The 22,521-nt window shown below is 40.5% G+C and overlaps 1 non-coding gene across 1 annotated transcript; it reads right to left on the bottom strand.

Moving 5' to 3' along the window:
• Positions 1-2,082: 2,082 nt before the first annotated feature.
• On the bottom strand, positions 2,083-2,186 carry LOC112732160 (small nucleolar RNA R71). Its single transcript, XR_003167897.1, has one exon. It is a non-coding gene; the product is annotated as a small nucleolar RNA R71 (small nucleolar RNA).
• Positions 2,187-22,521: the final 20,335 nt, after the last annotated feature.

Here is a 22,521-nt window from a genome sequence, read left to right as displayed (position 1 = left end):
GGAACGTTAGTGACAATGTTAAGTGTCACTAACGTTCCCGAACTTGGACTTTCACTAAATGATTAACACTCCTTACGCCCTGAGCTTAAGTCTCTGCCCACTCCGCACTTTCTCTCTGCAAGTATAGCCAAGCCCAAATAAAAAAAGGAACTGCTTCAAACTCAAGATCCAAAGGCCCAAGACTTGAAGAGTGAACTAGAAGCTGAGAAGAGTAGTATATATAGGAGTAGCTTTGAATTGTAAAGGAGTTCTGGAGGCTGAAGAACCACTCTCTGTATTTTACTTTCTTTGCAATTTCTAGTTTTATGATGTATTCTCCATCTTTGTTTTCATCTTCAAGAGCAATGAACAACTAAACCCCTTTCATTGGGTTAGGGAGCTCTGTTGTAATTTGATGGATCAATACTAATTTTCATTGTTCTTCTTCTATCTTTCCTCTTGATTTTACTTGATAGCTTTCGGTCTTCATCCAATTGAGTAGTTATCTTGGAAGAGAAGCTATTCAAACTTGGATCTCTTTTGAACCTTGGAAGAGGAATGAAGAGATCAAGCTAGAAATGCTTTCTCATGCTGGACCAAATTGGGTTTGGATGGGTATGTGACTGTAACCCTCTCAATACTTGGTTTGGGAAATGCATGTGGTATAATCAGTGACCATACTTCATCTCTTCTCATGAGCAATTGACCAAGGAATTGGCTATTGATCAAGATTTGAGAGATTGAATTACAAGAAATTGTAATTCAATCACTTAAGATTGCCAAGGAGATCAATGAGTGCATTGATTGAGGAAGAGATGAAAATGAACTTGATCCGGAGAATTGCAACATCTCCTAAGCCCAATGAACTCCCCATCTCTAATCTTACCCATTCTTTTTAATTTCTGCCATTTACTTTTATGAGCAAATCCCCCATTCCCATTTACAATTCTGCAATTTATTTTCAGTCATTTACTTCCAGTCCTTTAATTCTAGCATTTACTTTTCTGTTATTTACATTCCCGCCATTTTATTTTCTGCAACTCTCAACCCAAATTCTGGATTCGCTCAACTAGAACGTTCTTCTAATTAAAGTTGCTTGATCAATCAATCCCTGTGGGATTCGACCTCACTCTATTGTGAGTTTTTACTTGACGACAACTTCGGTACACTTGCCGAAGGGAGATTTGTTGAGAGACAAGTTTTCCGTGCATCAAGTTTATGGCGCCGTTGCCGGGGATTGATTGTGCATCAACAATGATTAGATTTGAAGATCACTAGATTGAGCATTTTATTTTGTGAATTTCATTTTTTTGTTTGAGTGATTTACTTTTTGTTTTAGTTAAACTTCTTCCCTTCTCCATCTACTCTTTTGTTTTTCTTTGTTATTTTCAATTCTGTTTGCTAACCCACTAACTGTTTGATATATTACATCACCCACAACTAACATCAATTCTGACATAAATACTATCTGCACCTATTTTCTCTGCTTGTACTTGTTGGTTGTATGACAGGGAGAAGAAGCGGGGCTTCAACTTCCTTTGATTCTGAACCAGAGAGAACCTTCCTTAGACTAAGGAGGGAGGCAAAAGAAAAACGAGTAGTTGGTGCTGAAGAAGAGGAGGAACAATTTGAGGAATACTTTGAACCAAACATGGAAGAAAACATGGAAAATCATCATGAAGAAGAGATTCACAACCATGGCAGAGGAGGTGGAGCAAATCATGCTGGGGAGGATAGAAGAGTTTTGGGCTCTTACATTAATCCAAACCCAGGCAATTGTGGAAGTAGCATCCAAAAGCCAACAATCCATGCCAACAACTTTGAACTTAAACCACAGCTCATCACCCTTGTTCAGAACAACTGTTCGTTTGGAGGAGGTGTTCAAAAAGATCCCAACCAACATTTGACCACCTTCCTGAGAATATGTGACATAGTGAAATCTAATGGTGTTCATTCTGACGCCTATAGATTGCTCTTATTTCCCTTCTCACTCAGAGACAGGCAGCCAAGTGGCTGGAATCCTTCCTAAGGGAGAGCTTGACAACTTAGGAGGATGTGGTGAACAAATTCTTAGCAAGATTCTACCCTCCTCAATGAATCAATAGGCTGAGAGCTGAGGTTCAAACCTTCAGGCAACAGGATGGTGAGACTCTGTATGAAGCATGGAAGAGGTTCAAAGACTTAACAAGGAGGTGTCCACCTGACATGTTCAACGAATGGGTCCAGCTGCACATTTTCTATGAAGGGCTCTCTTATGAGTCAAAGAAAGCAGTAGACCATTCATATGGAGGGTCCTTGAACAAGAAGAAGACCATTGAGGAAGCCATAGATGTTATTGAAACAGTATCAGAAAAGGACTACTTCTATGCTTCCGAAAGAGGGAACACAAGAGGAGTGATGGAGCTAAACAATGTGGATGCTCTGTTGGCCCAAAACAAGCTCATTACCCAGCAGCTGGCTGACCTCACCAAGAAGATGGAGATGAACCAAGTAGCAGCAATCTCCACTTCATCAACAACACAAGAAGGAGTAAACCAAGAAGCAGAAGGGAGTCAGGAGCAAGCCAACTACATTGGGAATTCACCAAGGAAAAACTATGATCCATACTCCAAGACCTACAACCCTGGATGGAGAAATCACCCGAACTTTGGGTGGGGAAGTGAGCAAGATCAAAACCAAGACTAGAGACGTTACAACTCCAACAACAATGCAGCTCACCAACAATTCTCCCAGAGGACATCTCAACACCCCCACAACAACACTTCTCCACATACTTATCAAAACCAAAATAGCACATCTGCTCCAAACCACTCATCAATTGATGACAGGCTCTCTAAGATTGAAGCCTTACTTGAAGGAATATGCCAAGAGATTCAAGAAAATAAGGTGTTCAAAGAGGAGGTGCGAGCCAATATTAAGAACCAGGGAGAAACCATTAGGAAGATGGAATTCCAGGTGGGATATTTAGCTGAGAAGATTCCTAAACCTACTGATAGCTTCCCAAGTGACACTGGGAAAAATCCCAAGGGAGAAGCAAAGAAAGTAAGATGGGAAGATTGCAAAATGGTTACTACAAGTGATTAAGAGATTGAAGACAAGCAAGGAAAAATGTGCAAACAACCTGAAGACAACTCAACAAAGGAGGAGGATAGAGATCACAAAGAACCAGAAATCTCACAACAAGAGCTGCTGAAGCTCTATGCACCATTCCCTCAATTGCTCAATGGTGCTGTGGGAAAAAGAATATACTCAAGGTTCCTAGACTTGTTTGCATATCTGCATGTGAACATACCATTCATCAAGGCAATTCAACAAATGCCTGCATTCATCAAGTATATGAAGGAACTTCTTCCGAGGAAAAGCTCACTCAAGGGAGGGTAGACTATAGTGATGAACAAGGAATGTAGTGCACTTATTCAGCCTGAGCTGCCTACAAAAAGAAGAGACCCAGGAAGATTTCATATCCCTTGTGCCATAGGCGAGACTATGTTCGAAGGAGCACTATGTGATTTGGGGGCCAGCATCAACTTACTACCTTTATCCCTAGCGAAGAGGCTGCAGATTAATGAGATAATGCCCACAGATGTCATTATCAGACTGGCTGACAAAACTCAAAAGCAAGCAATAGGAGTGGTGGAAAATGTGCTGCTAAAGGTTGGGAAGTACTTTCTCCCAACAGACTTTGTCATTCTAGACATGGAAGAGAGTCATACTCACCCAATCATATTGGGAAGACCATTCCTAGCTACGGCCAGAGCACTTATCGATGTAGAGAAAGGGGAGCTAATATTGAGAATTCATGATGAACGACTCAGCTTCAATGTCTTCAACTTCTCATAAGAAACAGATCAAGAGGACAAGGAACTAAGCACAAAAGATAAGGAGACACTGAAGGAGGAGATAAGCACTGAAGCACAGCTAGTTCATTCTGAAACTCCCTCAACTGATAAACAAGGAAAACAGCAACTGCCACAGCTCAAAGAAAAATTGGAGGAACCCAAACCTCTAGAGGCAGGTAAAGACAGCATCACAACTCCTTGGAGAAAAGAGGTCACCAAGGGGAAGGCAACCTCAAAAGAAACAAAGAAGAAGGTACCAAGGAAATGGAGGAACAAGAAGATCCCTACGGAAGATTTCTCTCTAGGGGATAGAGTTGTCTCATCTCACTTCCCAGATATTCCTCCTAATCTCCCTACTGTACCATCTCAGTTACCTAAGGTCTTCACTATCAACAGAGTTCTTTCCTTGGAACATATAGAGATCATTGATCCAACCAATGGATACAAATCCACAGCAAGAGGGGAGGACTTTAAGCACTACCAACCACCATGATGAAAGAAAAACGTCAAGCTAGTGACGATAAAGAAGCCCTTCATGGGAGGCAACCCATGTTTTATATACCTTCAGATGATAATGAATAAGTCAATCTTTATGAGCTTCAATCCAAACTTAACAAACAATTGGTGAAAATCTTCTTATGCAGAATATAGTGAGGAACAAGTTTGGTGTTCAAAGCAAACCAAGTTGCATGCTAGTCTTGGGAGCTTTGAACACAAAACTTTCATCACAGTGCTTCAAACTAAGTTTGGTGTCACCCCATGGTGCCACCAAAATGCATATAAGGAACCACCAATAGTTAGTTAGTTAGTTGAAATTCATAAACAAACAATCAAATCCTTTCTTTCAATTTATTCTAGCCGTAGAGTTTTAATTTTCTTATATATTAATTCCCTTATTTCAAATCTTTATAGGAAAGGAAAAGAAGCATAAAAAGGGATCGATTGGACAATTAAATGGGGGAGATTTTGCCACTTAATGAAGAGCACTACACACATGTCTCAAGAGGGAACGCATGGGGAAACGTTGCCATGCAACATTGGAAAAAGAAGACCCTTGAAGAACGAACCAATCACTCTCATTAAAGTGATGATCTTTGTCTTTCCTTCATACACAACCCCATCCGTTCATCTAGTAAACATTCATGCAATCCACACCCTTCATCCACTCATGATTTTCTTATATAAGTGAACCTGAGTGCATGCTCACTCCTCACATTCAAACTCCCACTCTCCACACTTCTATTGACACACTAAACCCTTCATCACAAATTGCTTTAACCAACCCACTCTTCATCTATCCGAAACCTCAAATCTCCTCAAACAACAACTCAAGTCATGGCATCATCAAGCTCAAAGAGGCAAAAGAGGAAGGAACCTATGGTGAGTGCTCCCTTTGATGACAAGAGATTCAAGACTGCCTTTCATGAGCATGAATTTGAGCGGATAAGTGCCAGAAAGATATTGACAGAGTTAATCTTCCAAATCAATGCCAATGAATCACCACAGATTTGGAGAAAAATCGAACAGAGGGGGTGGCAATTGCTCACCAGTCCAGAGGGGAAGATCAATGGTAACCTCATCAAAGAATTCTATGCAAATGCAGTTAGAGAGGATAAGACCAAAGCCCCAACCTTCAAAAGCTATGTGAGAGGAAAGGAGGTGGATTTCAGCCCAAGTGCCATAACAAGAGCTCTTCATTTGAAATCACCTCATTTTGATGAGGAGAGTTATCAGGCAAGGATAAGTAGAAGCCCCGATAAGGATGAGCTCTCAGAGATAGCATCAGATATCTGTGTCATAGCCGCTGACTGGGAGAGGTACTCAGATGGGAGACCAAAATTCATAAAAAGGGGAGACCTTCACCCTGAAGCCAAAGGGTGGTTTGAGCATGTAAGGAGGTCCATCCTACCAGCTGCTAATAATTCAGAGGTCAATATCAATCGAGCCACTATGGTACAATGCTTAGTACAAGGTGGGGAAATCAAAGTGCATGAGCTCATTGCCAAAGGGATTCAAGAGTCAGTTGAGAAAGCTGACTCAGGTGCCAGACTTTGGTACGCCAGCACCATTCTCCACTTGTGCAACAAGGCCAAGGTAATATTTGAGGACAGCAGCCCAGACTGGGTGAACCCAGGGAGGCCAGTCACACTCGAGCGAATGGTCTATACCACACCGGCTCAGCAACTAAGAAGGCCACATATAGGAAGGCAAAGGGCCCAGGAAACCAAGAAGAATACCATCAGGAAGAATATCAACAAGAAGAGCATCATGACCCAGCCAACTTGAATATGACTCACCTTCTAAGAGCCATTGAAGATTTAGGACAGAGACATATGGAAGGACAAGAGCAAATACTGAACCGGCTGAGTCAACAGGAAGCATGGCAAAAACAACAAATGGAGCAGCAGCAGGAACGCTACTCCCAGCTCACTCAAGCCATCAACCAAGTGAATGAGAGGCAAGAGCTTCAAGAGAAGCACTTGCAAGAGCTCAACCAGCGACAGATAGCCCAAATAAAAACTTTCAATGAGTTCAGTGTACTCAATGAAGGAAGGCAACTACATAGGGAGGAGTTCTATGTAAACACTCAAGCCGAGTTGAACTACATGACCAGTAATATGCATCATCTACACTATGCCATCCCCACATATGATGAAGTCCAAAAAGAATTTGTAGAACAAGAAGAGAGGAAAGTGAAACAGCAAAAGGAGACACTCAAGAAGAAGATGGAAGATAGTGGTTTCTGGAAGAAGCTGCTTGGAAAAGGCAAAGGAAGTGGGAGCACAAGCACTCAAGAGAGACACAATGAGGACAAGCAAGGAGGGGAGCACGGGCATCCACATGAATGAAAGGTGGTGGAGTTCCTTTTAGTCCATCGTTTTCTATGCTTTAAATAAGGAAGATCTTGTATGAAATAGAACCTGCTTCCATGTCATGTTAAAAAAATTTTTTTCTGTCTTTTAAGTTTTCTTTCTGAATAGGTCCATGATTTCTGGTTTAAATGTCACTGCATCATTCCCTTATTTACTTGTAAGCTTGTCCATTTTAAATCAAATGAAGAAGAGAATGATTGTTTTTAAAAGACCAGGGTAGAGTTCATATTGTTGAAGTGCATTCATGAATCTTTGAGGTAGTCATAAGTTAGCTAAGTTGGTTCAACCACAAGGCTAGGAGGACAACTATCTATCCTGAATACTTGACTTTGGATATACCCATGAGACTGAGCATATGACAAGATCCTAATAAGAGAAAAGGAAAAAACAAAGGAAGTGAAAAACAAAAGAAAAAGAGTAAGCAATAAGGCTAGGCATCAATGGTTTTAATCTTGAGGCAAGTGTCTGTGGTGCTCCTGTGTGAGGGATCTACTTGGATGAATAAGCTCTTAGGGGTGCTTTATCACTTGATAACTTGGGTTAACTAACCCGGGATTATCAGCTGAAAATCCACTATCAAGAGTAACCCTCACTACAGAGCATTTAGTAACCCAAAGAGGTGCTGGACACCAAGGTCTCAAGAAAAGAAAATAAATAAACTATATGCCTGTGGTGTGTATGTATGGGGGAGAGACTTGAGGGAGTAAGTCCTTAGGGGTGCTTCAACACCTAGTACCTTGAACCAACTGGTTCAGGAGTGTTGGCTGAAAGCTTATCTTAAAGAGTTGCCCCCTTACAGAGCACTTAGCCTAAATAACACAAACAACCCTTGTAATAACAATAAAAGGATCAATGAATAAAAGTCTCATGAGATATAAACAAAGTAAGTGTTTAGGGACATAATAAAGGTCTGAAAGCCAGTAATGAAATGAACATAAGTTGCTATGCATGAAACCACCATAAAATCAGTAATATGACTTCCACAAGAATGACTCATTCCTCTGGATATTCCATTCATTATTCTCTTGTTCCAGTACTTTCTTAGGGACAAGCAAGCTTTAAGTTTGGTGTTGTGATGCCAGGGCATCTTGGCCAGTTTCACAGACCTTTTCTTTACTGTTTTTAGGTTAGTTTCATGCATTTCTTTAGGAAATAAGCTAGTTTTGGGTAAATATTCACTTATGCCTTGACTCAAGCATACATTGTGCATTTTACATGATTTCATGAGGATTTTGCATAAGTTTAGTGACAAATATTATGTTGCATTACTCATGACTTGGACTAGAGCTTTGATGCACTTTGTTGCTTGATTTCAGGACCAAAAAGAAGCAAGAAAAGGGGAGGTAACTTGCAAAGATTAATGAGAAAAGTGATTGCCAATAACACTCTCAAAAAGCCATCAATGCCCACGTTAGAGAATCACGTTAAACCAAGTTAACGTGAACTCTAACGTGGAGAAAAGAAGTTGAGCCAACGTTAGTGACACTCAACATTGTCACTAACGTTGGCAATTACTCATAAGTGGCCACGTTAGAAGCCACGTTAACCTAGTTAACGTGACCTCTAACGTTAAGGGGGAGGGAGAGAAGCCAACGTTAGTGACACTCAACATTGTCACTAACGTTGGCCTATGGTGCTAAGTACCACGTTAACTCCCACGTTAACTTGGTTAACGTGGGAACTAAGTAGAAGATGAAGAGTTGTCGACAACGTTAGTGACACTCAACATTGTCACTAACGTTGAAGCAACCACACAACCCCCAAGAGTGACGTTATCTTCCACGTTAACTTGGAAGCTAACGATGAGAAATGAAGGATGAGCCAACGTTAGTGACACTTAACGTTGGGATGGCTAAAAGATGGCCACGTTAGAAGCCACGTTAACCTAGTTAACGTGGACTTTAACGTGAGACCTAGGGTCACATTGGAACGTTAGTGACAATGTTGAATGTCACTAACATTCTCGAAGGATGGCAAAGGCCACGTTAGAAGCCACGTTAACCTAGTTAACGTGAGCTTTAACGTGAAGCAAGAAGGGGCACACTGGAATGTTAGTGACAATGTTGAGTGTCACTAACGTTCTCGAAGGTTGACAAGGCAACGTTAAAAGCCACGTTAACCTAGTTAACGTGGGTTTTAACGTGAGGCAAAAGGGGTGCATTGGAACGTTAGTGACAATGTTAAGTGTCACTAACGTTCCCGAACTTGGACTTTCACTAAATGATTAACACTCCTTACGCCCTGAGCTTAAGTCTCTGCCCACTCCGCACTTTCTCTCTGCAAGTATAGCCAAGCCCAAATAAAGAAAGGAACTGCTTCAAACTCAAGATCCAAAGGCCCAAGACTTGAAGAGTGAACTAGAAGCTGAGAAGAGTAGCATATATAGGAGTAGCTTTGAATTGTAAAGGAGTTCTGGAGGCTGAAGAACCACTCTCTGTATTTTACTTTCTTTGCAATTTCTAGTTTTATGATGTATTCTCCATCTTTGTTTTCATCTTCAAGAGCTATGAACAACTAAACCCCTTTCATTGGGTTAGGGAGCTCTGTTGTAATTTGATGGATCAATACTAATTTTCATTGTTCTTCTTCTATATTTCCTCTTGATTTTACTTGAAAGCTTTCTGTCTTCATCCAATTGAGTAGCTATCTTGGAAGAGAAGCTATTCAAACTTGGATCTCTTTTGAACCTTGGAAGAGGAATGAAGAGATCAAGCTAGAAATACTTTCTCATGCTGGACCAAATTGGGTTTGGATGGGTATGTGACTGTAACCCTCTCAATACTTGGTTTGGAAAATGCATGTGGTATAATCAGTGACCATACGTCATCTCTTCTCATGAGAAATTGACCAAGGAATTGGCTATTGATCAAGATTTGAGAGATTGAATTGCAATAAATTGCAATTCAATCACTTAAGATTGCCAAGGAGATCAATGAGTGCATTGATTGAGGAAGAGATGAAAATGAACTTGATCCGGAGAATTGCAACATCTCCTAAGCCCAATGAACTCCCCATCTCTAATCTTACCCATTCTCTTTAATTTCTGCCATTTACTTTTATGAGCAAATCCCCCATTCCCATTTACAATTCTGCAATTTATTTTCAGTCATTTACTTCCAGTCCTTTAATTCTAGCATTTACTTTTCTGTTATTTACATTCCCGCCATTTTATTTTCTGCAACTCTCAACCCAAATTCTGGATTTGCTCAACTAGAACGTTCTTCTAATTAAAGTTGCTTGATCAATCAATCCCTGTGGGATTCGACCTCACTCTATTGTGAGTTTTTACTTAATGACAACTTCGGTACACTTGCCGAAGGGAGATTTGTTGAGAGACAAGTTTTCCGTGCATCATGCTCTTTTCCTTTGCTGTAAGAGACAGAGCTAGAACATGGTTGGATTCACAACCTAAAGAAAGCCTGAACTCTTGGGAAAAGCTAGTCAATGCCTTCTTGGCAAAGTTCTTTCTACCTCAAAAATTGAGCAAGCTTAGAGTGGAAGTCCAAACCTTCAGACAGAAGGAAGGTGAATCCCTCTATGAATTTTGGGAAAGATACAAGCAATTGATCAGAAGGTGTCCTTCTGACATACTTTCAGAATGGAGCATCATAGGTATCTTCTATGATGGTTTGTCTGAACTGTCCAAGATGTCATTGGACAACTATACTGGAGGATCTCTTCATCTGAAGAAGACGCCTGCAGAAGCTCAAGAACTCATTGAAATGGTTGCAAATAACCAATTCATGTACACCTCTGAAAGGAATCCTGTGAATAATGGGACAAGTAAGAAGAAAGGAGTTCTTGAGATTGATACTCTGAATGCCATGTTGGCTCAGAACAAAATATTGACTCAGCAAGTTAATATAATTTCTCAGAGTCTGTCTGGAATGCAAGCAGCAATAGTCAGTACCAAAGAAGCTTCATCTGAAGAAGAAGCTTATGATCCTGAGAACCCAGCAATGGAAGATGTGAATTACATGGGAGAATCCTATGGAAACACCTATAATCCTTCATGGAGAAATCATCCAAACCTCTCATGGAAGGATCAACAGAGGCCTCAACAAGGCTTCAACAACAATAATGGTGGAAGAAATAGGTTTAGCAATGGCAAACCTTTTCCATCATCTTCTCAGCAACAAACAGAGAATTCCAAGCAGAACCACTCTGAATTAGCAACTGTAGTCTCTGATTTAATTAAAACCACTCAAAGTTTCATGACTGAAACAAGGTCCTCCATTAGAAATTTGGAGGCACAAGTGGGTCAGCTGAGTAAGAAAGTTATTGAACTCCCTTCTAGTACTCTTCCAAGCAATACAGAAGAGAATCCAAAAGGAGAGTGCAAGGCCATCAACATAACCCACACGGCCGAACCTGGAGAGGAGGAAGAGGCAGTGATCTCCACTGAGGAAGACCTCAATGGACATCCACTGGCCTCCAAGGAGTTCCCTAATGAGGAACCATGGGAATCTGAAGCTCACACTGAGACCATAGAGATTCCATTGAATTTACTTTTGCCATTCATGAGCTCTGATGAGTATTCTTCCTCTGAAGAGGATGAAGATGTTACTGAAGAACAAGTTGCTAAGTACTTTGGAGCAATCATGAAGCTAAATGCCAAGCTATTTGGTAATGAGACTTGGGAGGATGAACCCCCTTGCTCACCAAAGAACTGGATGACTTGACTAGGCAGAAATTACCTCTGAAGAGACAAGATCCTGGAAAGTTCTCAATACCTTGTACCATAGGCACCATGCCCTTTGAGAAGGCTCTGTGTGACCTAGGGTCAAGCATAAACCTCATGCCTCTCTCTGTAATGGAGAAGCTAGGGATCTTTGAGGTACAAGCTGCAAGAATCTCACTAGAGATGACAGACAATTCAAGGAAACAGGCTTATGGACTTGTAGAGGATGTCTTGGTAAAGGTTGAAGACCACTACATCCCTACTGATTTCATAATCCTAGATAGTGGGAAGTGTATGGATGAATCCATCATCCTTTGCAGACCCTTTCGAGCCACAGCAAAAGCTGTGATTGATGTTGACAGAGGAGAATTGGTCTTTCAAGTGAATGAGGACTCCCTTATGTTTAAAGCTCAAGGATCTCCCTCTGTAACCATGGAGAAGAAGCATGAAAAGCTTCTCTCAATACAGAGTCAAATAAAACCCCCACATTCAAACTCTAAGTTTGGTGTTGGGAGGCCACAACCAAACTCTAAGTTTGGTGTTAAGAGGCCATCATCATGCTCTGAGTATCTGTGAGGCTCCATGAGAGCCCACTGTCAAGTTACTGACATTAAAGAAGCACTTGTTGGGAGGCGACCCAATTTTACTTATCTATGTTAAATTTCTATTTTCCATTGTTATTTTATGTTTTCTGTAGGTTGATGATCATGTGAAGTCACAAAAACAATTGAAAAAGCAAAAATAAATTGAAAAACAGAATGACAAACAGCACACCCTGGAGGAGAAGCCTAATGGCATTTAAACGCCAGTAAAGGCAGCAGAATAGGCGTTAAACGCCCAGTCTGGCACCATTCTGGGCGTTTAACACCAGAAATGGGCACTAGACTGGCGTTTAACGCCAGAAAAGGGCAAGAAGCTGGCGTTAAACACCAGAAATGGGCAGCAACCTGGCGTTTAACGCCAGGATTGGCAGCAAAGGGCATTTTGCAAGCCTAATTGGTGCAGGGATGAGAAATCCTTGATACCTCAGGATATGTGGACCCCACAGGATCCCCACCAACCTCAACTCAATCTCTCTCTTCTTCACACCTTTTCATAATACTCTTCCCCAAGTATCCTTCACCAATCACCTCAATACCTCTTCCCCAAAAACCCCTCACCTATCAAATCCTACCCTCTTCTCCATAAACCCTTCCCCAATCCACATCCATCCATCATAAACCCCACCTACCTCACCATTCAAATTCAAACCACTTTCCCTCCCAAACCCACCCATACATGGCCGAACCTTACCCTCTCCCCACTCCTATATAAACCCATCTTCACCCCTTCATTTTCACACATCTTAAACACTACTTCTCCCCCTTGGCCGAAACACTAACCCCCCTCCATCTCCTCTATTTCTTCTTCCTCTACTCTCTTCCTTCTTTTTTTGCTCGAGGACGAGAAAACCTTCTAAGTTTGGTGTGGTAAAAGCGTTGCTTTTTGTTTTTCCATAACCATTTATGGCACCTAAGGCCGGAGAAACCTCTAGAAAGAGGAAAGGGAAGGCAAAAGCTTCCACCTCCAAGTCATGCGAGATGGAGAGATTCATCTCAAGGGTGCATCAAGACCACTTCTATGAAGTTGTGGCCAAGAAGAAGGTAATCCTCGAGGTCCCTTTCAAGCTCAAAAAGGGTGAATACCCAGAGATCCGACATGAGATTCGAAAAAGAGGTTAGGAAGTTCTCACCAACCCCATTCAACAAGTCAGAATCTTAATGGTTTAAGAGTTCTATGCCAATGCATGGATCACCAAGAACCATGATCAAAGTGTGAACCCAGACCTAAAGAATTGGCTTACAATAGTTTGGGGGAAATACTTAGATTTCAGTGCAGAAAATGTAAGGTTGGCATTTAACTTGCCCATGATGCAAGGAGATGCACGCCTCTACACTAGAAGGATCAACTTTGATCAAAGGTTGGACCAAGTCCTCAAAGACATTTGTGAAGAGGGCGCTCAATGGAAGAAAGATTCAAGAGGGAAGCCAGTTCAACTAAGAAGGCATGGCCTCAAGCCCGTGGCTAGGGGATGGTTGGAGTTCATCCAACGCTCAATCATTCCCACTAGCAACCGGTCTGAAGTTACTATAGACCGGGCTATCATGATCCATAGCATCATGATTGGAGAGGAAGTAGAAGTTCATGAGGTTATATCCCTAGAACTCTACAAGGTGGCAGACAAGTCCTCTACTTTGTCAAGGTTAGCCTTCCCTCATCTCATTTGTCACCTTTGCAATTCAGCTGGAATTGACATAGAGGAAGACATCCTCATTGATAAGGACAAGCCCATCATTAAGAAAAGGATGGAGCAAACAAGAGATCCCACTCATGGACAAGAGCATGAGGAAATTCCTCATCATGAAATCCCTGAGATGCCTCAAGGGATGCATTTTCCTCCACAAAATTATTGGGAACAAATTAACACCTCCCTAGGAGAATTAAGTTCCAATATGGGACAACTAAGGGTGGAACACCAAGAGCATTCTATCCTCCTTCATGAAATTAGAGAAGATCAAAGAATCATGAGAGAGGAGCAACAAAGGCAAGGAAGAGACATTGAGGAGCTCAAGCACTCTATAAGATCTTCAAGAGGAAGAACTAGCCGCCATCACTAAGGTGGACCCATTCTTTAATTTCCATGTTCTTTATTTTTTGTTTTTCGAATTTTTATGCTTCATGTTTATCTATGTTTGTGTCTTTATTACATGATCATTAGTGTCTTTGTGTCTATGCCTTAAAGCTATGAATGTCCTATGAATCATCATCTTTCTTAAATAAAAAGTGTTTTAATTGCAAAAAGAAAAAGAAGTATATGAATTTTGAATTTTAAAACAGATTAATTATTTTGATGTGGTGGCAATACTTTATGTTTTTCTGAATGAATGCTTGAACAGTGCATATTTTTGAATTTGTTGTTCATGAATGTTAAAATTGTTGACTCTTGAAAGAATAATAGAAAAGGAGAAATGTTATTGATAATCTGAAAAATCATAAAAATGATTCTTGAAGCAAGAAAAAAGCAGTGAAAAGCTTGCAGAAAAAATATATGCGAAAAAAAAAGAAAAAAAATGGGTGAAAAAAAAAGAGAAGAAAAAGAAAAAGCAAGCAGAAAAAGCCAATAGCCCTTTAAACCAAAAGGCAAGGGTAAAATAAAAAGGATCCAAGGCTTTGAGCATCAGTGGATAGGAAGGCCCACAGGAATAAAATCCTGGCCTAAGCGGCTAAACCAAGCTGTCCCTAACCATGTGCTTGTGGCGTGAAGGTATCAAGTGAAAGCTTGAGACTAAGCGGTTAAAGTCGTGGTCCAAAGCAAAAAGAGTGTGCTTAAGAGCTTTGGACACCTCTAATTGGGGACTCTAGCAAAGCTGATTCACAATCTGAAAAGGTTCACCCAGTTATGTGTCTGTGGCATTTATGTATCCGGTGGTAATACTGGAAAACAAAATGCTTAGGGTCACGGCCAAGACTCCTAAAGTAACTGTGTTCAAGAATCAACATACTGAACTAGGAGAATCAATAACACTATCTAAATTCTGAGTTCCTATAGATGCCAATCATTCTGAACTTCAAGGGATAAAGTGAGATGCCAAAACTGTTCAGAAGCAAAAAGCTAATAGCCCCGCTCATCTAATTAAGACTGATCTTCATTGATGTTTTTGGAATTCATTGTATATTCTCTTCTTTTTATCCTATTTGATTTTCAGTTGCTTGGGATAAGCAACAATTTAAGTTTGGTCTTGTGATGAGCGGATAATTTATACGCTTTTTGGCATTGTTTTTAGTATGTTTTTAGTATATTTTAGTTAGTTTTTATTATGTTTTTATTAGTTTTTAAATAAAAATCACATTTATAGACTTTACTATGAGTTTGTGTATTTTTCTGTGATTTCAAGTATTTTCTGGTTGAAATTGAGGGACCTGAGCAAAAATCTGATTCAGAGGCTGAAAAAGGACTGCAGATGCTGTTGGATTCTGACCTCCCTGCACTCGAAGTGAATTTTCTGGAGCTACAGAAGCCCAATTGGTGAGCTCTCAATTGCGTTGGAAAGTAGACATCCTGGGCTTTCCAGCATTATATAATAGTCCATACTTTGCTCGAGATTTGATGGCCCCAACCGGCGTTCCAAGTCAGCATAGAAATTCTGGAGTCAAAAGGCCAGAACTGGCATAAAAGCTGGAGTTAAATGGCCAAACTTGTAGAAAAGCTGGCGTTTAACTCAAAGAAAAGCCTCTACATGTGAAAGCTTCAACACTCAGCCCAAGCACACACCAAGTGGGCCCTGAAGTAGATTCTGCATCATTTACTCATTTCTGTAAACCCTAGGTTACTAGTTTTCTACAATAGGACCTTTTGCTATTGTATTTTACACACTTGATCATACTTGGATCTTGGTTCTTCTGGTTCCCTCTCTGGGGCCGAAGCCAATGATGCACGGAAAACTTGTCTCATAACAAATTTCCTTTGGCAAGTGTACCGAATTTGTCGTCAAGTAAAAACTCACAATAGAGTGAGGTCGAATCCCACAGGGATTGATTGATCAAGCAACTTTAATTAGAGGAATGTTCTAGTTGAGCGAATCCAGAATTTGAGTTGAGAATTACAGAAAATTAAATGGCAGGAAAGTAAATAACAGAAAAGTAAATGCTGAAAATAAAGAGCTGAATGTAGATGACGGAAGGTAAATTACAGAATCTTAAATGGGAATGGGGTAATTGCTCATAAAAGTAAATGACAGAAATTAAAGAGAATGGGTAAGATTAGAAATGGGGAGTTCATTGGGCTTAGGAGATGTTGCATTCTCCGGATAAATTTTATTTTCATCTCTTCCTCAATCAATGCACTCATTGATCTCCTTGGCAATCTTAAGTGATTGAATTACAATTTCTTGTAATTCAATCTCTCAAATCTTGATCAATAGCCAATTCCTTGGTCAATTGCTCATGAGAAGAGATGAAGTATGGTCACTGATTATACCACATGCATTTCCCAAATCAAGTTTTGAGAGGATTATAGTCACATATCCATCCAAACCCAATTTGGTCCAGCATGAGAAAGCATTTCTAGCATGATCTCTTCATTCCTCTTTCAAGGTTCAGAAGAGATCCAAGTATAAATAGCTTCTTTTCCAAGATAACTATCCAATTGGATGAAGATCGAAAGCTTTCAAGTAAAATCAAGAGAAAAAATAGAAGAAGAATAATGAAAACTAGTATTGATCCATCAAATTACAACAGAGCTCCCTAACCCAATGAAAGGTGTTTAGTTGTTCATAGCTCTGGAAAATGAAAACAAAGATGGAGAATACATAATAAAAACTAGAAGTGCAGAGAAAGTAAAATACAGAGAGTAGTTCTATGCCAAGAGGCTCCCTATAATTTCCCAACTCCTTAAATAATTCAAAGCTACTCTTATATATACTACTCTTCTGTTCTTCTAGTTGATTCTTCAAGTCTTGGGTCTGGGCTTTTGGATCTTGAGTTTGAAGCAGTTATCTTCTTCATTGGACTTGGCTTTACTTGCAGAGAGAAAGTGTGAAGTGGGCAGAGACTTTAGCTCAGGACGTTAGTGGTGTTAACGTTCAGTGAAAATATGGGTTCGAGAACGTTAGTGACATTCAACTTTTTCACTAACGTTCCTCACCCAAGTAAGAACCACGTTAACTTCAACGTTAATGGCACAAACGTTGTCACTAACTTTGCCCCTTTATCCTTCGCACGCGTTATTGGGACTCACCTTTCCCAATAGCATTGAGAAATCTCCCCCTTCCCTACGTTAGAGTCCACGTTAACTTAGTTAACGTGGCTCTTTTAACGTAGGCTTGCCAACCTTCGAGAACGTTAGTGACACTTACCATTGTCACTAACGTTCCAATGTGCCCTATTTCTCACGTTAGAGTCCACGTTTACTAGGTTAACGTGGCTTCTAACGTGGCCATGCTAGCCATCTCCAACGTTAGTGACAAAGTTGAGTGTCACTAACGTTGGCTCATCATTCCCTTATCCACGTTAGCTTCAACGTTAACTAAGTTAACGTGGGAGTTAACGTGGCTCATGGTGGCACGTGTGGGCTCCTTCCAACATTAGTGACAATGTTGGGTGTCACTAACGTTGGCGATCACCTTCCTTCTTCACGTTAGCTTCCACGTTAACTAGGTTAACGTGGGAGTTAACGTGGCTTATTGGGGCTTGTGTGCTACCAACGTTAGTGACAATGTTTAGTGTCACTAACGTTGTCGACCACCTTGTTTCCTCACGTTAGCTTCCACGTTAACTAGGTTAACGTGGGAGTTAACGTGACTTAATGTGACTTGGCCAACGTTAGTGATAATGTTGAATGTCACTAACGTTGGCTTCCCCCCTTTCTTCTTAACGTTAGAGGCCATGTTAACTAAGTTAACGTGGCAACTAACGTGGCCACTTATGAGCTTGGTCCAACGTTAGTGATAATGTTAAGTGTCACTAACGTTGGCCCATTTCCTTTCTTCCACGTTAGAGTTCACGTTAACTAAGTTAATGTGACTCTTAACGTGGGCAATGATGGCTTCGAGAGCGTTATTGGCAATTACTTTTCTCATTAACTTTGCAAGTTACTCCCATTCCACGTTAGTGTTAACGTTAGTGTAACTAACGTAGCCACTAGTGTGGTTCTTCTTTGCTTCCTTTGTCCTGAAATCAAGCAATAAAGTGCATCAAAGTTCTAGTCCAAGTCATGGTAAATGCAAAATCCAATTTGTCCTTAAATTTATACAAAATCCACATGAAATCATGTAAAGTGCACAATGTATGCTTGAATCAAGATGTAAATGAATATCTATCCAAAACTAGCTTATTTCCTAAAGAAATGCATGAAACTACCCTAAAAATAGTAAAGAAAAGGTCAGTAAAACTGGCCAAAATGCCCTGGCATCACAACACTAAACTTAAAGCTTGCTTGTCCCTAAGCAAGTACTGGAACAAGAGAATGATGAATAGAATGCCAAGAGGAATGAGTCATTCTTGTGGAAGTCATGTCCCTGGTTTTATGGTGGTTTCATGCATAGCAACTTAGGTTCATTCCTGGCTTTCAGACCTTTATCATGTCCTAGAACACTCACTTTGATTGCATCCCATGAGACTTTTATTCATTGATCCTTTTATTGTCATTTCAGGGTTTATTTTTGTTCTTAAGCTAAGTGCTCTGTAAGGGGGCAACTCTTTAAAATAAGCTTTCAGCCAACACTCCCGAACCAGTTGGTTCAAGGTGCTAGGTGTTGAAGCACCCCTAAGGACTTACTTGCTCAAGTCTCTCCCCCATACATACACACCACAGGCACATAGTTTATTTATTTTCTTTTCTTGAGACCTTGGTGTCCAGCACCTCTTTGGGTTACTAAATGCTCTGTATTGAAGGTTACTCTTGATAGTGGACTTTCAGCTGATAATCCCGAGTTAGTTAACCCAAGTTACCAAGTGATAAGGCACCCCTAAGAGCTTATTCATCCAAGTAGATCCCTCACACAGAAGCACCACAGACACATGCCTCAAGATTAAAAACCATTGGTGCCTAGCCTTATTGCTTACTCTTTTTCTTTTATTTTTCCACTTTCATTTTTTCTTTTCCTCTTTTTCTTATTAGGATCTTGTTATTTAGCTAGTCTCATGGGGTGTGTTCAAAGCATAGTATTCATGACAGATAGTTGTCTTCCCACCTTGTGGTTGAACCAACTTAGCTATCTTATGACTATACCATAAACTCATGAACTTACTCCATAGTGTGAACTCCTCTCTGGTCTTTTGTAAAAACACTCATTCTCTTTTCATTTGATTCAAAGGGGGCAAGCATACAAATAAGCAAAGTAAGGATGCAGTGTCATAAAGACCAGCAAGCATAGACCTATTCAACAAAAAGCTTAAAAGACAGAATTTAAAAGGGTTCCAACTAACGAGTAAGTATTAATCAAAAGTGCATTCGGACTTCCAATTTTCAACATTCTAAGTACTTGGAATTAAGTGACAATACAACCTTCAAGTGATGGTTTCTAGTTGCCCTCTTTTTGTCATCATCCTGGTCTTTGCTACCTCACTTCCTTGGGTGAAGGTGCACCATTTTCTCATAAGATTCCTGCAAAGTTATTGGAAGTTGCTTGTTCCCAAAGCACTCGAGAAACAGTTAGCTTGCATGTATGCTTGTGACTTATGAACTTAATTTGGTGTGTGAACACCAAACTTAGTTCGTTGCCTAGTACAGAACCTTGCATTTATGCATGGAACCTCATATCTTGTTGTTTAACAAAACAATTATTAACTAAAATCTAACTAAATCTAAGTGGTTTCCATTGATTGACTGGAGCTAGCAATGTGCTTTGGGAGTGGAGTGTGATTCTAACTAAATTCCTTTGGTGAAACACCAAACTTAGAATTACACTTTCACTCTTGGATTGTTTTGGTGTGGAACACCAAACTTAGCTTCTCGCAATACAGGGGAAACAACTTGTGAACTTTATTGAAATAAAAATGAAAAGGAAACTACCTGAGGTTGGGTTGCCTCCCAACAAAGCACTTTTTTAGCGTCACTAGCTTGACGTTTCTCCCTCATCAGGGTAGTTGGTAATGCTTAAAGTCCTCCCCTCTTGCTGTGGACTTATATCCATTGGTTGTATCAATGATCTCTACATGTTCCAAGGAGAGAACTCTGTTGATAGTGAAGACCTTAGGTAACTGAGATGGTACAGTGGGGAGATTAGGGGGGATATCTGGGAAGTAGGCTGAGATCACTTTATCCCCTGGAGAAAAGTCTTCCGTAGGGATCTTCTTGTTCCTCCACTTCCTTGGTACCTTCTTCTCTGTTCCCTTTGATGTTGCCTTACTTTTTGTGACCTCTTTTTCTAAGAGAATTTTGTTATTGTCTTCACATGTCTCTGGTGGTTTAGGTTCCCCCAGTTTTTTCTTGAGTTGTGACAACTGCTTATTTCCTTGTTCATCAACCAAGGGCTTTTCCAGATGGGTTGGTTGTGCTTCAGTGCTTGCTTCCTCTGTCAGCATCTCATTATGATCTTTTCTTGGTTCTTTGTTCTCTTGGTCTGCTTCTTGTGAGAATTTGAATACATTAAAGCTGAGTCGTTCATCATGGATACTCAATATTAGCTCCCCTCGCTCCACATCTATGAGTGCTCTGGCTGTAGCTAAGAATGGTCTTCCCAATATGATTGGGTGAGTGTCACTCTCTTCCATGTCCAGGATGACAAAGTCTGTGGGAAGAAAGTATTTCCCAACCTTTACCAACACATTTTCCACCACTCCTATTGCTTGTTTTTGAGTTTTGTCTGCCAGCCTGATGACTACATCTGTGGGCATTATCTCATTGATCTTCAGCCTCTCCACCAGGGATAAGGGCATTAAGTTGATGCTTGCTCCCAAATCGCAGAGTGCTTTATCAAACATTGTTTCCCCTATGGCACAGGGGACATGAAAACTCCCTGGATCTTTTCTTTTTGTAGGCAATTGTGGTTGAATGAGGGCATTACACTCCTTGTTCATCACTATAGTTTAGCCTCCCTTGAGTGAGCTTTTCCTGGGAAGCAGCTCCTTCATATACTTGATGTATGCAGGCATTTGTTGAATAGTCTTGATGAATGGTATGTTGACATGCAGAGATGTAAACAAATCTAGAAACCTTGAGTATATTCTCTTCTCCACAGCACCATTAAGCAGTTGGGGAAAAGGTGCATAGAGTCTCAGCAGCTCCTGTTTTGAGATTTCTGGTTCTTGGTAATCTTTTTCCTCCTTCTCTGCTGAGGTGTCTCCAGGTTGTCCTGCTGACTTGTTTGGCTTATCCTCAGTCTCCTTATCACTTATAGTGACCATCTTGCAATCTTCCCATCTTACTTTCTTTGTTTCACCTCTCGGATTCTTCTCTGTGTCACTTGGGAATCCATCTGTGGGTTTGGGAATCTGCTCAGAGAGATACTGATGACAAGTCATCCTAGCCTATTTTAACTAGTCTTTTTCTTTTGTTTTCATTAGAATTATGCACTTTCTTGAGCCACAAGCAAGCTAATTGAGTAGATTTTCATGTTTCCCTTGATTGAATCAACCATATATGAATTCATGCCATTTCATGAGGTTTTATGCTATATTTGTTGCATATTATGAAAGAATGAATATCTCATGATTTTGAGCATAGCTTTGATGTGTGTGGTTGATTAATGATAGGTGAAGAAAGCTTGGAGAAAGGTTGAAGCAAGAAGGAATGGCTAGGAGTGAAGAGAGGACAATGGAATAAGTGAAATTGAACCAGGAAGCAAAAAGCTGGACCTAAAGTTAGCATCAAACTTTTGCACAAACTTTTGGTTGAAAAGTTAGCCCCAACGTTAGCCCCCTAACTTGGAGGCTAACGTTGGAACTTGAAAATTCTCCCTTGGGCTTCAAAAGTTTGCGCCAACGTTAGCCCCCTAACTTTGAGGCTAACGTTGGCACATGAATTTCTCCCCTGGGCACCAAAAGTTTGCGCCAACGTTAGACCCCTAACTTGGAGGCTAACGTTGGCACATGAAAATTCAAGGGAGAGGAGCAAAAGTTTGCGCCAACGTTAGCCCCCTAACTTGGTGGCTAACGTTGGCGCCACAAGCACATTAGGCAAGGCCAACGTTAGGGTCAAAGTTAGACCCCTAACGTTGGCACCAACGTTGATATCAGCAAATTGTGCTAGCTGATATGAAAAGTTGGAGCCAAAGTTAGACCCCTAACTTTGGCTCAAACTTTTGGTCCAACTTTTGCTAACCTCAAAACCGGCTCAATTGGTTCACTTTGGTTCTTCTCCAAACTTCAAGAGCAATCAACCAAGGCCTCTTTCAACCCAATTCCACCAAGAGCAAAGTCCCAACTCAAGGCTTGAAGATCATTGGAAGAAAGTGTATAAATAGGATAGAATTCAAGTTCTTCGGAGAGCTTTCTTTTGGAATTTTCATAATAGTTTTCGGAGAGCTTTTGTTATTGAGTGAACTTTAATTTCTTTGTCTTGGGGAAGGAGAATTCACTTCTCTTCCTCTTAGTTTTATTGCTTTCAATTTCAATTACACTTGTTTTGAATCTTGGATTGGAGAATTGAAGAAATTCTGTTTCAATCTCA

This window comes from Arachis hypogaea, chromosome 12 (assembly GCF_003086295.3).
Source record: "Arachis hypogaea cultivar Tifrunner chromosome 12, arahy.Tifrunner.gnm2.J5K5, whole genome shotgun sequence".
Classification (NCBI taxonomy): domain Eukaryota; kingdom Viridiplantae; phylum Streptophyta; class Magnoliopsida; order Fabales; family Fabaceae; genus Arachis; species Arachis hypogaea.
Note: the sequence above shows the minus strand (reverse complement) of the source record. Positions and strands in the feature narration are given on the sequence as shown.